General features: G+C 35.3%; 1 long non-coding RNA gene across 1 annotated transcript in view; it reads right to left on the bottom strand.

Annotated features, from left to right (window-relative positions):
• Nucleotides 1-1,713, bottom strand: part of LOC147828937 (uncharacterized) — a 165,844-nt gene extending 164,131 nt beyond the window's left edge. The window contains exon 1 of the long non-coding RNA XR_015449927.1: nucleotides 1,089-1,713. This is a non-coding gene — a long non-coding RNA (uncharacterized LOC147828937). The remainder of the gene's footprint in view (nucleotides 1-1,088) is intronic.
• Nucleotides 1,714-12,588: the final 10,875 nt, after the last annotated feature.

The raw sequence follows: 12,588 nt of genomic DNA on the forward strand, positions 1-12,588 counted from the left end.
CCTCATTTCAGCTACTAATTTTTGTATTATGTAGGAAAACAAGAAGCAGAATCACAAACTATATGTAAAATTTAAACAAAGATTAACAATGAATCAAAATGTAAGTTGCATCTCTGCTTATATTTCATTTAAATACAGTCTCTATATTCTTACAATAAATTTTACAATTTACTGGTTCTTATTAAAGTAAAACTTGGAAATTGAAAAAAATGTTAGCAACTGTTTCAAACTCCTCATACTACTTATGAGATTTTTTAAAAATCCAAAATAATAGAGAAACTTTACCATTGTTATGGCCTGTGTCTAGATGTCTCCCCAAAGCCTCATGTGGTCATAGTGGGGCCTTTTTTAGAGATGGCTGGATCTAGAGTGTCTGATGCTGGGATTAAGTGTGTGTGATTACTACATCAGTCCACTGATTGGTTTGGCACTCACCCTAAGTCAATAGCTTAGATTAGAATATAAGAGAGCAGAAAGAAGCTGCTAAAATCACTTGGACTTGATGCTTGCTGCCTTCTGACTGCCCTGCTTTGCCATGAACTGTTTCTCCTCTGTGATGCTCCTCTGCCATGATACTCTGCTTTGGAGCCAGTCAACAATGGATTGAAACCTCTACAAACTGTAAGCCAAATAAAGCTTTCCTCCTTTAACTTTGAATGTCAGATATTTTGTTTCAGCAATGAGAAAAATAAAGACAACCATGGCCACTTAGGGCTAAACCTTTCTTGTAATGATTGTTTCTGTTTCCTAAAATGATTTGGTTCAGCCATCATTTATTAAACAATTAGTATACGGCCAGGGATTCAGCTTAGTGGTTTCGCCACCTGCTGTGCAAGTGCAAGGACCTGAGTTCGATCCCCGGTAATAAATAAATAAATAAATAAATAAACAAACAAACAATTAGTATAAATGCAACTCCACTCATGAAGAAACCATTGAGACTATCGAATATTGTAATTGCTTAGCAAACTTAGCCCAGAAGAAGTAGGAGAGCTAAAATAGAATTCTGTCCAGAAACATTTGAGTCACTCAGAACATACGATTATATTTTTCTGGAAAATAGACCCAAGTAGATGCAAAGTACTTACAAATTGAAACAGGCTTCTTCTCAGAAACAATGAAATCCCTCAGCACAATTCCCTGTTGTTTTCTGGAGTGGCAATGTGTCGCCTTGTGCAGCCTTCAGGGATTCGTGGATCACAAGAACTAGTGTTGAGAACTGAAAATGAAGTAGGAAACTCTCTTGACTCTTTTCCCCAAAGAGTTAAGAAAATCTGTTAAAAAGGTAGAAAAGATGATAAACTTTGGGGTTAAGTTTTTTGAAAGCTCTAAATATAGAACTCTACAAAATGCTGACTCTTAAGGAGAGAGTCCCTGTGTGCCTCTGTGGCTGAGGCTCCCGTTTACACAGCTGGTGTCCACTTGGACTCTGAACTCGAGGCAACGTGAGAAACAGAAGGGTGTTTGTCCATGGGATACAGAAATCAACCCAGACCCTGTGGGACGTTTTGTGTGGCTGCAAGGAAACCTTAAATGCATGACTAGGTTCTTGGGTTTCAGTGGGGAGAAGAACCAAACTGTAAATCCCTGAGAGTCAAAATATATACACTTAATACATTCTCATTCTGCTCCTCACTCAACAGATTTTATAATATTTTTAAATGTTTGATGCCCTAAATTTCCATTATTTATATTTTGTTGAAGGATGTACATACATAAATGCCTACATGTAAACACACAGTTTTTAATGGAGCTAAGCAGAAATTTTATACTTTGTTATCAGTTATATACAAAGCTTTCTTCCTATCCACAAACAATAAGATATATCCTGGTATGTGAACAAATTGTTTAATACATTTATTTTGTGTTTAAATTACTTTTCTTTTGCTGCTTGGAAGCTTGCCACTGTTTATAGTTCACTTCTCTTTACCTTGTTACCAAAGTTTTAGTCCAAGAGGTCCACTGGGGCTTGGTTATGAAATATCCAGATGAGACACCTGTATAGGGAGTTCCAGGGAGTTCGGAAGCTACCACGTCTAATCAGTGAGTAAACTGAGGAAGAAAGCTAACAGAGCCATTAAAGGGGGATATCATTTCCACTTCAGCACTGCTTCTTGGTTCTCCACACTGGCAAATGAGCAGCCAACTTTTCGATACTGGAATAAATAATTATGTTTAGAAAGGTCATAGTTACAAACTCAGTGCAAAACACTCAACACTATCACTGTGTAATATCAATGAAAAAAGTTATTTATTGACTATATATATATCAGGCACAACATTATGTTTAGAAACATATTGTAAAATGACTAAATCAAGCTGTTTAATATGTATGTTACATCACATGCTTTTTTGTAGTGAGATTACTTAAGATCTGTCTTCTTATCAATTTTCAAAAGTAAAGTTGTTATTAACTATGTCCACCATTTTGTACAATGATCTCTCAAACTTATCTTTTCTGTTTAACTGAAATTTTGTATCCTTTGACCAATGTATCCTCAACCCCTGCCTTTAGCCTCTGCTAACAACTATTCTGCTATATGTTTCTATGAGTTTAACCTTTTTAAATTCTATATACAGGATGTGAGGGCGATCTGGCTGTGACATCTGTCACCCCATTGATCACCAGGGTTGATTCAGCTGATCTGACTGGGTGTCCCCTTCTTCCCTTACTGCTCCATGTGCGTCCCTCCTGAAACTTCACGCTCAGTCGAAGAGGATGACCAACTCCAATAGAGGAGGACCGTTTCCTCGGTCAAGGGTATGCAAGTAGCTGCACTCCCCTGATAGAACCTCCAAACAAGTTCTCAAGATTCTACATACAAATGAGATCATACAGTATCTGTCTTACTCTGATTGGCTTACTTCATATAACATAATGTCCCAGAAGTTCATCCAAGTTGTTACAAATGACAGGATTTTCTTCTTTTGAAGACTGAATATGACTCCATTGTGTATATGTATCACATTTTCCTTATCCATTCAGCATGAAAACTTAGGTTGATTTGCATATATTGGCTATGGTGAATAATACTGCAGTGAACATCAAAGTGCAAATATCTTTTCAACATAGTCATTTGCTTCCCTTGTGTACATACACAGGAGAGTGATTGCTGGATCATAAGATAGCTCTGTTTTGGGGAATCTCCATACTATTTTCCAAAATGGCTGCACCCCTTCACATTTCCACCATTGGTGTGCAAGTGTTCCCTTTTTTCCACTCTTCATGAATATTTACCACTTATCTTTTTGATAATAGCCACTCTAACAGGTATGAGGTGACATCTCATTTTAATTTGCATTTGCTGATTGATTAATAATGCTGAAAACTTTTCATATACCTGTTGGCCATTTGTATGTTCTTTCTTTGATGTTTGTTTAGATCCTTTGCCCATTTTTAACTCACATAGTTATTATGCAGTTTGAATATGAGCAAGTTATAAAATATATAGTTTCAAAATATTTTCTTCCATTCTTTAAGATGTTTTCTCCCTCTTTTGATTGTTTCCTTTGCCGTACAGAGACATTTTAACTTGGTACAAGTGCACTTGTCTATTTTTGCTTTGTTGTCTGTATTTTGGAGTCATATTCAAGACTGTGGCCCACACCAACCTCATGGAGTTTTCCCCCTGAGTAGAGCCAATCAATTATAGTGGAAAGAATCTGTTGCTAATATGGAGATCTCTTTAGTCACTGCTTTCCAGTGATGTTCTCTGAATGTAGTTTTCCTCTCTTCCAAGGTCAGTTACCCCTGTTAATTTAGGAAGGGGAGGATGCAGTGAAATTGGCTCAGCACCCAGTTCTCTGGAAATGTACCACAGTGTTGTTGATGACACAAATACAAACCAGATATTGGCATATAATAAAAATTAAAATTAATAGTAACAACTACACCACCCTGGAAATAGTAATGAAATCAGCAGCAAAAATAGTCAAAGACAAACTGGATAATGACATTCCATAAGAATCAATAAAAATTAGCACTGTTCCACTCTAGAAAAGAACACTGTAATAATAATGTAGTCACAAAGACAAGCCAAATATGAACTACATTGTAAATATCAACTAAATGCAACAACTATACCTCTATTGAAAATAGAAAAGAATTCAAAAATAATAGCAAAAACAACCTGTTCCCAAAGTGATTCCTGATTAAACTCTCAAAGGTGGTAGGTGCTCCACTGGATTTCTTCTCAAACTCTAGCAGGTCATGTTGAAGGAGTAACTTTCAGAGCAAACCCGCACTCTGTTTTAGCCGTTTATAATAACCATGATCTTTTCTTGGGAGTAGTACTATTGGTTCAATCGGTTGTCTCTCCTCTGAGCTGCTGACACTCTTTGGGCTTACTTTGTGTGAGCAGAAACATGTGCCCCTCCCTAGGACCTGGAGTTAGTGTTCCAGACTACTTTGTTCTTTTCTCTCCATTGTGTTGTTTCTCCAGCTTCTCTGTAGTTTCTAGTTTTTTTGTCAGCTCCCTTCTGGTTCCTAGAGATTTTATTTTTCTTCATTGAGTTATTTTCTAGGTCTCTCATTTCCAGGTTCCAGAGAGACTATATTTTACACTCAGTCTTTACTCTGACATTTTAAATCTGTCACTTCTGGAACATGGTTAATTTAGATACAATCAATACCTCTTCTCAACTCATGCATAATAATGAGCCAACTGTAACTTTGATCACCATCTTTCTACATATTTTTATTTACATTTGTAACTATAGTTTCACATTGCTTTTATTCACATTTATTACTATATTTAACTACTATGAATATATTGAGTGCTTTTAGGTTTAGTAATAGAGTTGCCAACATAATTGTTCATCAATGATTATTCATATTACATTTAATTTCCTGAAGTACATCTCATAAAAGATCCTTCAATATAGGTCTTCTATAGTCAACTCTTTCCAATTTTATTTGAATCTTCATATAAGCTTTTGAGAATTAATGTCTTAAAAATATTTTAGATTATAAATATTTCTGCTTTTTACAAGTATTATTTGTGGCAAACTATATTTTTCCAAAGCTTGCTACAAAAAAAGAGTGAGAGAGAGAAAATTTTTCTCATCTCATAAGCTCTTCTACAATGTGACCTCAACTTCCTATGTTAAAAAAAGATGGAATTTGTGCTACTCTTTCCTTCCCACCCTGAATTTTTCAGGTCTGTGACTGCTTGAAACCAATTGACTATGACAAAAATGAAGCTTTGTGACTTTCCAAGATAAGTCGAAACATGGGATGGAACTCTTACCTTGTTTACAGACACAGAAACTCCTCAGCTCTTTGTGAGGGTTGAAGGGGTCTGACTATTGAGGTTACCTGAAGAAACACCAGCTACTATGAGAGGCCAGATTCTCTTGCCACTGCCTCACTGAGGTCCCAGTGAGCAGCCAGAAGTAGCCAATACAAGAGGAGAAACCTCTAAATGAGTCCCATTCCCAGCTGTCAACTAACCTCAGTTGCCTCATTGTCCCAGCTGAGAGTCCAGACATTTTGGAGCAGAAACAAGTTGACTTTCCATTGTCCCATGTCTAAATTCCTAGCCCGCAGACCTCTGTACACATGTAAAAGGGCTGTTTTAAGACACTTGGGGTGATTGGTTATGCAACTATAGTAAATGGAAAACTAATGAACCATCTCTTGCTCTATTTTTACTTTTTAGTCTCATTTTTATATAATCTGCATCATTGCTCTAGTTGTTTTCGTTTTCCATTTTTGTGTGAGACAGAATAATCTTAAAAAATAAATTATAGCAAAGGAGTAGATAAAGACAGTTAGATATTGTGATTTTAAATGAATATTCCACCTCTTGTTTCTGGAATGTTAGAATTGCTTCTATCAAATCAAATCTCCCCCTGAGAAGGACTAGAGGAAATATAACAAGGCTTAAAATATTTTTGGCAGTATAAAGAAGTATTAAGGCAATGAGAACTTGAAATGGCAAGATCTTAGTGAGAAGGAGAGTCCAGTGGTAAGTTCAACATAGGTGCCAGTTTTGTCCTCCAAACCTACAAACTCAGAACAAAAGTCTAGACTTTGTGATGTTGAAAAGGAGTACAGGCTGTTTACCACAAAGCAAGGACCAAGTTAAAGGTCATGACTTCAGAATTTCACTCAGGAACTAAAGATCTACAACTGGGAGCAGTAGTAATGCAAAAACCCCAGCCCTTCCATCTAACAACTACAGCATATCTTAAAAATTACCTCAATGCTGGCCTAAATTAGGATTATCTTTCTATATTTAATTACCTGCCTGAATCAAAATAAATAACTCTGTAAGGGTCGGGGATGTAGCTCAGCTGTGCTGAGCCTGCCTGGCAAGTGCAAGGTCATGAGTTCAATTTCTGGTACCAGAAAAAAAAAAAGAAAAGAAACTGTAGAAGCTATCATCCAAAGATTTAAATAATTTTTGGAATTTTTCCTCACAATCATTAAATTTAATAAAAAGTTATTTGGACTATTAGAAAGTATAGTCAAATTAAAATAAATAGAACAAAAATAAAAATACCCATTGAATTATAAATGATATAGATATTAAAACCATGATATAATATTTATGAAATAACTGTAACATTTTTAAGAAAATAGGAAAAATGAAGAATCTTGGCAAAGAATAATTGTATGTAATATATACATATATCTCTCAAGTGATTTATAGATCTATAAACTATAAATATTAGAACTAAAATAATTGATATAAAGTCTCAGTACATGCTTTTAATTAGGGTTAGACTTTGCTAAAGAGAAGAGTGGTAACCTGGCTTGATCTATAGAAAATATTCAGATTAAAGCATGAATAGCTCTAAGCATGGAAACCAGAAAATATGAATAATACCACAATAATTAAGTAAATGTAAATTAAAATAATAGAATTCCACTAAACATCAAAAAAATGGATAAAACTAGCATGGCTAGTATGGAGATTCTTTAAAAAACTAAAAAATTTCTTGGGGTCTTCTCAAGAAGTTAAAGAATCATATTCTATTGATGCATGCATACCCTTTTTATAACAGGACAATACACAATAGGTAAGCTCTAGAAACACCTGGTGGATAAAGAAATGTGAATATACATCATAATATTAAGTGAAAAAGCCAGTCACAGAAAGTATTTCATGGTTTCTCTTGTATGACAATCACAAAATATAGATCAGATCAACAATAAAATAAAGGGAAAATGTAGGAAACAAGGAGGTAGCCTTCTTGGAGAAGGGGAAGGGAAATCAGGGAAGGAGGGAGGGCAGGGGAAGAGATTGACTGATAAAGAAAAAATACATATGTATCAATTTCCCAAAATAAATATAACTATTGTGTATCACAAACATACACTATTTTTTTAAATGGACAAAACTCAAAGATTAACAATATCCAACATTAATGAATAAATAGAACAAGTGTTCTCTCATATACCACTGGTGGAGAAATAATTTAGTACAAACATTTTGAGAGAAACCATTTAGAAAAATCTAAAGGTAAACAAATGTATAGCAAAACATTCTTACATGGGAGTTTCTACATGAGTAAAAGGGAGTCTTCTAAGAATCTAGGCATTTATTTTGCAAATTGGAGAAGAGCTAATATGAGTGTTTTAACTATGAAAATGCATTGATTTCTATGCATTTTTCTCATCTTAACTAAAATGTTTGTTAGTGCTGGGACTCAAACCCATGGTCTCCAGCATGCCAGACACATGCTTGATTACTAATTAATTATTTTACATTTCTTTTTAACATTTTCCTCAGTTTTTATATTTTTATTAGTGCATGCTTGCAGTGCACAATGATTAAATTTCTCTTGGAAAGTTGGTATGTGTACATAGTACATCTTAATTCTTTTTTTATCCCCTCCCCCACTTCCCCCAATCTCTTAATGCCCTTCCCTTTGAGAAAGTTCTATCTACAGTTTTGTGTACCTATTTACCAATTATATTACATACATATCTTTCTATTAGGATATATAACAAAGATGGTTGAATTACCATGTGTACATAAAATGATACTATGTAGGCTCAGATATCTGTTATGCTCTACATTGTTTCTACTTTGTATTAAACACTATATTTTTAATAAAAAGAGTAAAAGCTTTACACTGGAGAGAAATAATTCACTCAAGCAGTTTTAAAATTTTTTTTTACCATATTATCTAAATACTCTAAGTCACTTGTCAAAAGTCACATTTAGTTATATTTGTACCAAACAGCTTTGTCAATTTTAAAATTTTTTTCTTAAGTTTCACTGTCCAAGATAATTCGAACCGAAAATGGCTTCAAAGAAAGATTTGAAGTTTTTAATATTTTTATTCAACTGTACTTTTGTTCTATTTCTGATTATTCTTTTTTTTTTTCTTTTAAACATTTCTGGTGAGTTTCCTTCAAATTTGTACACATGGTTTTTAGGTGTCATTTGGAAGAAAGATGGTTTTATATATCATCCTGCCTCATTAAGCAGAATAGCAGAATTAAGACATACTTGAATCCCTACAATGACAGAAAGAAAACAACTAAATAAACATTTCTAAATATCTTATACCCTTGCATTACCTTTTGCTTCCTACCAACATATCACTTAAACATATCACAACACAATCTTCAAATTCCTGCAGTGAAGTTCACCACCAGAGCCCTCCATGACTCAGATGACACTTAGTTACATATTTTACTGATTTCAAAGTTCTGTACAAACTTCCTGTTTTGAGTTATGAGTCACATTCCCAATTGAAACCATAAATTTTAAAGACTACATCTTAAAACTATTGGTCAACAAAAACCCCAAATCACATGCTGAACATATTCAGAATTTTTATTTTTATCTCATTAAGATATCCCTAGCATTAAGCATGCTTATAAGCATACTGATGAAAAGAACCGTGGCTGAGAACTGAACTAATTTGTAGGACAAAATATGTGTACGTTTAGCTAAAAGTAAAAAAAAAATCTCTGACTTACTGAATGACAAATTTGTTTTTCAGTCATGCTTACAATCCTCTTTGAACTCATGCACAGAGCAGTTATCTGTTCCCATGGAAAAGACCATTTTATGTAGTTCTAATCCTTTAAATATGATCTTCTCTTATTCTAATGGTAGCTGGATCAACAGCAGCAGGCAACGGTAAACAAAATGATAACTTGGCTACAGTTACAAAGTTCCTCAAAAACAATATTAAATCTCTTAATTACTCATTGCACATAAAATTCATTTGTTAGCTGGACATTCTCAGATAAATGTGAGTTTGGACATTCACAAATAAATGAGCCACTTTAATTCTGCAGATATTTTCTTTTCTATTTTTATTTTATTTTATTTTATTTTTTGGCACCAAGGATTGAACTTGGGTCCTTGTGCTTACAGGGCAGGCGGCAGAACCACTGAGCTAAATCCCCAGTGCCTGCAGATATTTTCTTATGAATGAAATTAATATAACATTTGAGTGTTCAAAAACTTAGAACTTTTTCTAAACTTTTGCGTTTCCCAAATACAGCTCTACTTACCTGACAAATATAGTTAACCACAATTTGAGAAGTGTAAATCTAGGGAGAAAAAAAATCAAAATAGAACACGGAGCCAGCTTTCAGCTGAATGAGCTACATCTTTTTTTCTTTTTTTTTAAATAAAATCATTCACCATGCAGTTCATGTCATTTTGATTTGAGTGCAAAGCACTTGATAATTATAGAGCATGTAGTGTCTTATGACTGTTTTAGAAATGAAGAGGTAACAAGATTTGTGCACCCAGAACCACTGTGCCCATCCACCTCTAACATGAAAGACCAGTCGTGGAGATGACTAGTTTCTGGTAGGTCCTGTTCTCTAAGGTTTTGGTGTCATTTTCTTAACCTAATCTAACAAGAGGCCCCAACAGTAATCTAAACAATCAGTTTCTGTAAAACATGATGTTGAGGAAGAACAGGGCCCTGTGGAAGATGAGAGGATTTTGCAGAGTGACACTGACCCACGGAGGAGGGGAGTGTGGGAAGTGTTCTGACAGAGCTAGGGAAAAGCCAAGCCAAAGAAGCAATGGGGTTGACTCAGTGAAGGACATGATGGCTGAGGCCAGGGCTCCAGAGGCAACCAAGTCCTCAGTAGATTGGAGGGAGTCCTTTGCCCAGAAGTAAGGTATTCACACCTCTAAAGAAGGTCTTTGTTCTGTCTTAAGTTACAGTTAATGCTACATGCCCCGAGTTGCCATATTGCCATAGACCCACATCTAAATCAGGCTTTCCTCCTTGTAACTCCACAGGTTGATCTCAACTTGACTGAAATGTTGTCAGTTTTTATGTACAAAATATCCTAGACAAACAGTTCCAGGGGCAACCGACTCAGCACCCCCACCAGGTTTATTTGCCTGATACCTAGCTGCTTGCTTTTGCTTTACAATAAAAGCTGCTTTCTCCTTTTGCTCTACAGTAAATACTTGTGCTCAATTGGTTTCTGACTCTCTACTTTATAATTCTTTCTAGGTAGTGAGAGAAACCAACCAGCGGGAAGGTAACAAAAGTATAACAGACTAAAAAATTAACAACTCTTCTTGGATCTGTAGAAGAGATTAGAACCCAGAGAAAACTGAAGAGACAGGCAGCACAGGAACAAGCACGAGGGAAATGAAGGACAACAGTGATCCAAGGTGATATTTGGGATTATTTTTGCTATTATAAGGTCTTCACACTGCTTGTGAAGCAGTAATCAGCACAGTATTAAAGTCAACTTGGGTTTGTTATAAATATGTACCACAAACTCAAGGAAACCACTAAAAATTTAAGAAGAAAGTATAATTATTATGCTAAGAAAGGAGAGAAATAGAATCATACAAAATGCACAATTATATTTTCAGAAAGCAAGGAAATAATGACAAAACAGCAATGCAGAATAATAGCAACAAATGCAAAATAGTAACAAATATGGTATATATTAATTCAAAACCATCGAGTCATTTGAATGACAGTGACTTCAAAGCTAGGAAAAATTACCAGAGGTAAAGGGGCCAATTATTGAAGAACACATAACTTGTGTGCACCTAATAATGGAGCATCAAATTATGTGAGGCAGATTTGATATAATTGCAGGGAGAAATAAATGAATTCACTGTTATAGTTAGAAACTTCAACATACCTCTATTAGAAATAGATAAACAGAGGCAAAAAAGTACACCTCCCAAAATAAAAGACCAAGTCAAAAATGTGCAAGTGAAATGAACAGACATTTCTCAGATAAAGAAGTAAAAATGGTTAAAAAATACATGAAATGTTCAGCACTGTCAGCCATTACAGATATGCAAACTGGGAAAACACTGAGGTTCGATCTTATCCCAGAAAAACCAGCTATTGTCAAGCAGTTAATTAATAACAAATGCTGATGAGACCATGGGAAAATGAAATACTCAACATTATTGGTGGGAATGAAACTAGTACAACCACTGTGGAAGTCAGTATGGAGAGTCCTCAAAAAACTAAAACGAGAAATTCCACTCAACTCAGCTATTCCTCTACTAGATATTTTCTCAAAGAGTAAAAGACATCATATTCACATGTGTAGAGCAGCACAATTTATAATAGGTAAATGGTAGAAACAGTCTATACGTCCATTACTAGATGAATCCATAAAGAAAGTGTGGTATACACACAATAGAGTACTACTCTGCCATAAAAAATGATAAACGAGTCATTTGTAGGAAAATGGATGCACCTTGAGACCACAATATCAAGTAAAATTAATCAGATACACAACCTTGAATATTGCTTGGTTTCTCTTACATGAGAAACACAAATTGTAAGTAAAGAGTAAAATAAAAGCTAGATAATAGGAAATAGAGAGATAGAGCTTTCTTAACTGGGAAGTGGATCAAGAAATGGAGACAGAGGGAAAGAAGGAGAGGAAAAGAGGATGAAAAAGGAATTAAGATATGTTATGTACATGAACCAACTTCATACAAGGAATGGAAACATTACTCACTGTAAACATGTGCTAATAAAAATGTAAGTATCACTAAAGAAAACTAAACTCAATAGCATCATCAAGCAACTGGATATAATTGATGTCTATAGACTACTTCATCGAGCTAAAGTAGAACACACATTCTTCTCAAGTTCACATAGAACATCAGTTTAGTATAGATCTCATTCTGAGCCACAAAATAATCAAAATGAATTTAAAAGAGCACACACAATACAATGTTTGCTCTTATAATACAGTGGAATTAAACTAGATTCAAATAACAAGAGAGAAATAGACATCCCCTGAACACATTAACATTAAAAACACACTTCTGAGAGAAGCCCACCATTCCATCTGTAAGTGCACACAGATCCCAGGGAGCAATTCTGTGGACCAGACCAGCACGGCTGCAGGTGGATCCCAGCTAGGGCTCCTCCCTGACTGCAGAGGCTTGGACACACCTGCCCAAGCCAAAGGTCAACCCAGAAAAGAGCAGGACAGGTGCACAAGCTTCAGCCAGAGACCCACCATACCATCAGTCACAGCCGAGGATCCACCTGGAAAAGAGCTACACAGGTGCACAAGCAACAGCCACAGGCTCACCCCAATACCATTGATAAGTGCATGGAGACCCTAGCCAGAAGCCTGTGCAAACAACAGGAACT

Source organism: Heterocephalus glaber, unplaced genomic scaffold, assembly GCF_053883595.1.
Source record: "Heterocephalus glaber isolate CG9 unplaced genomic scaffold, H.glaber_assembly_v1.0 deba00000818, whole genome shotgun sequence".
In the NCBI taxonomy this organism is placed as follows: Eukaryota; Metazoa; Chordata; class Mammalia; order Rodentia; family Bathyergidae; genus Heterocephalus; species Heterocephalus glaber.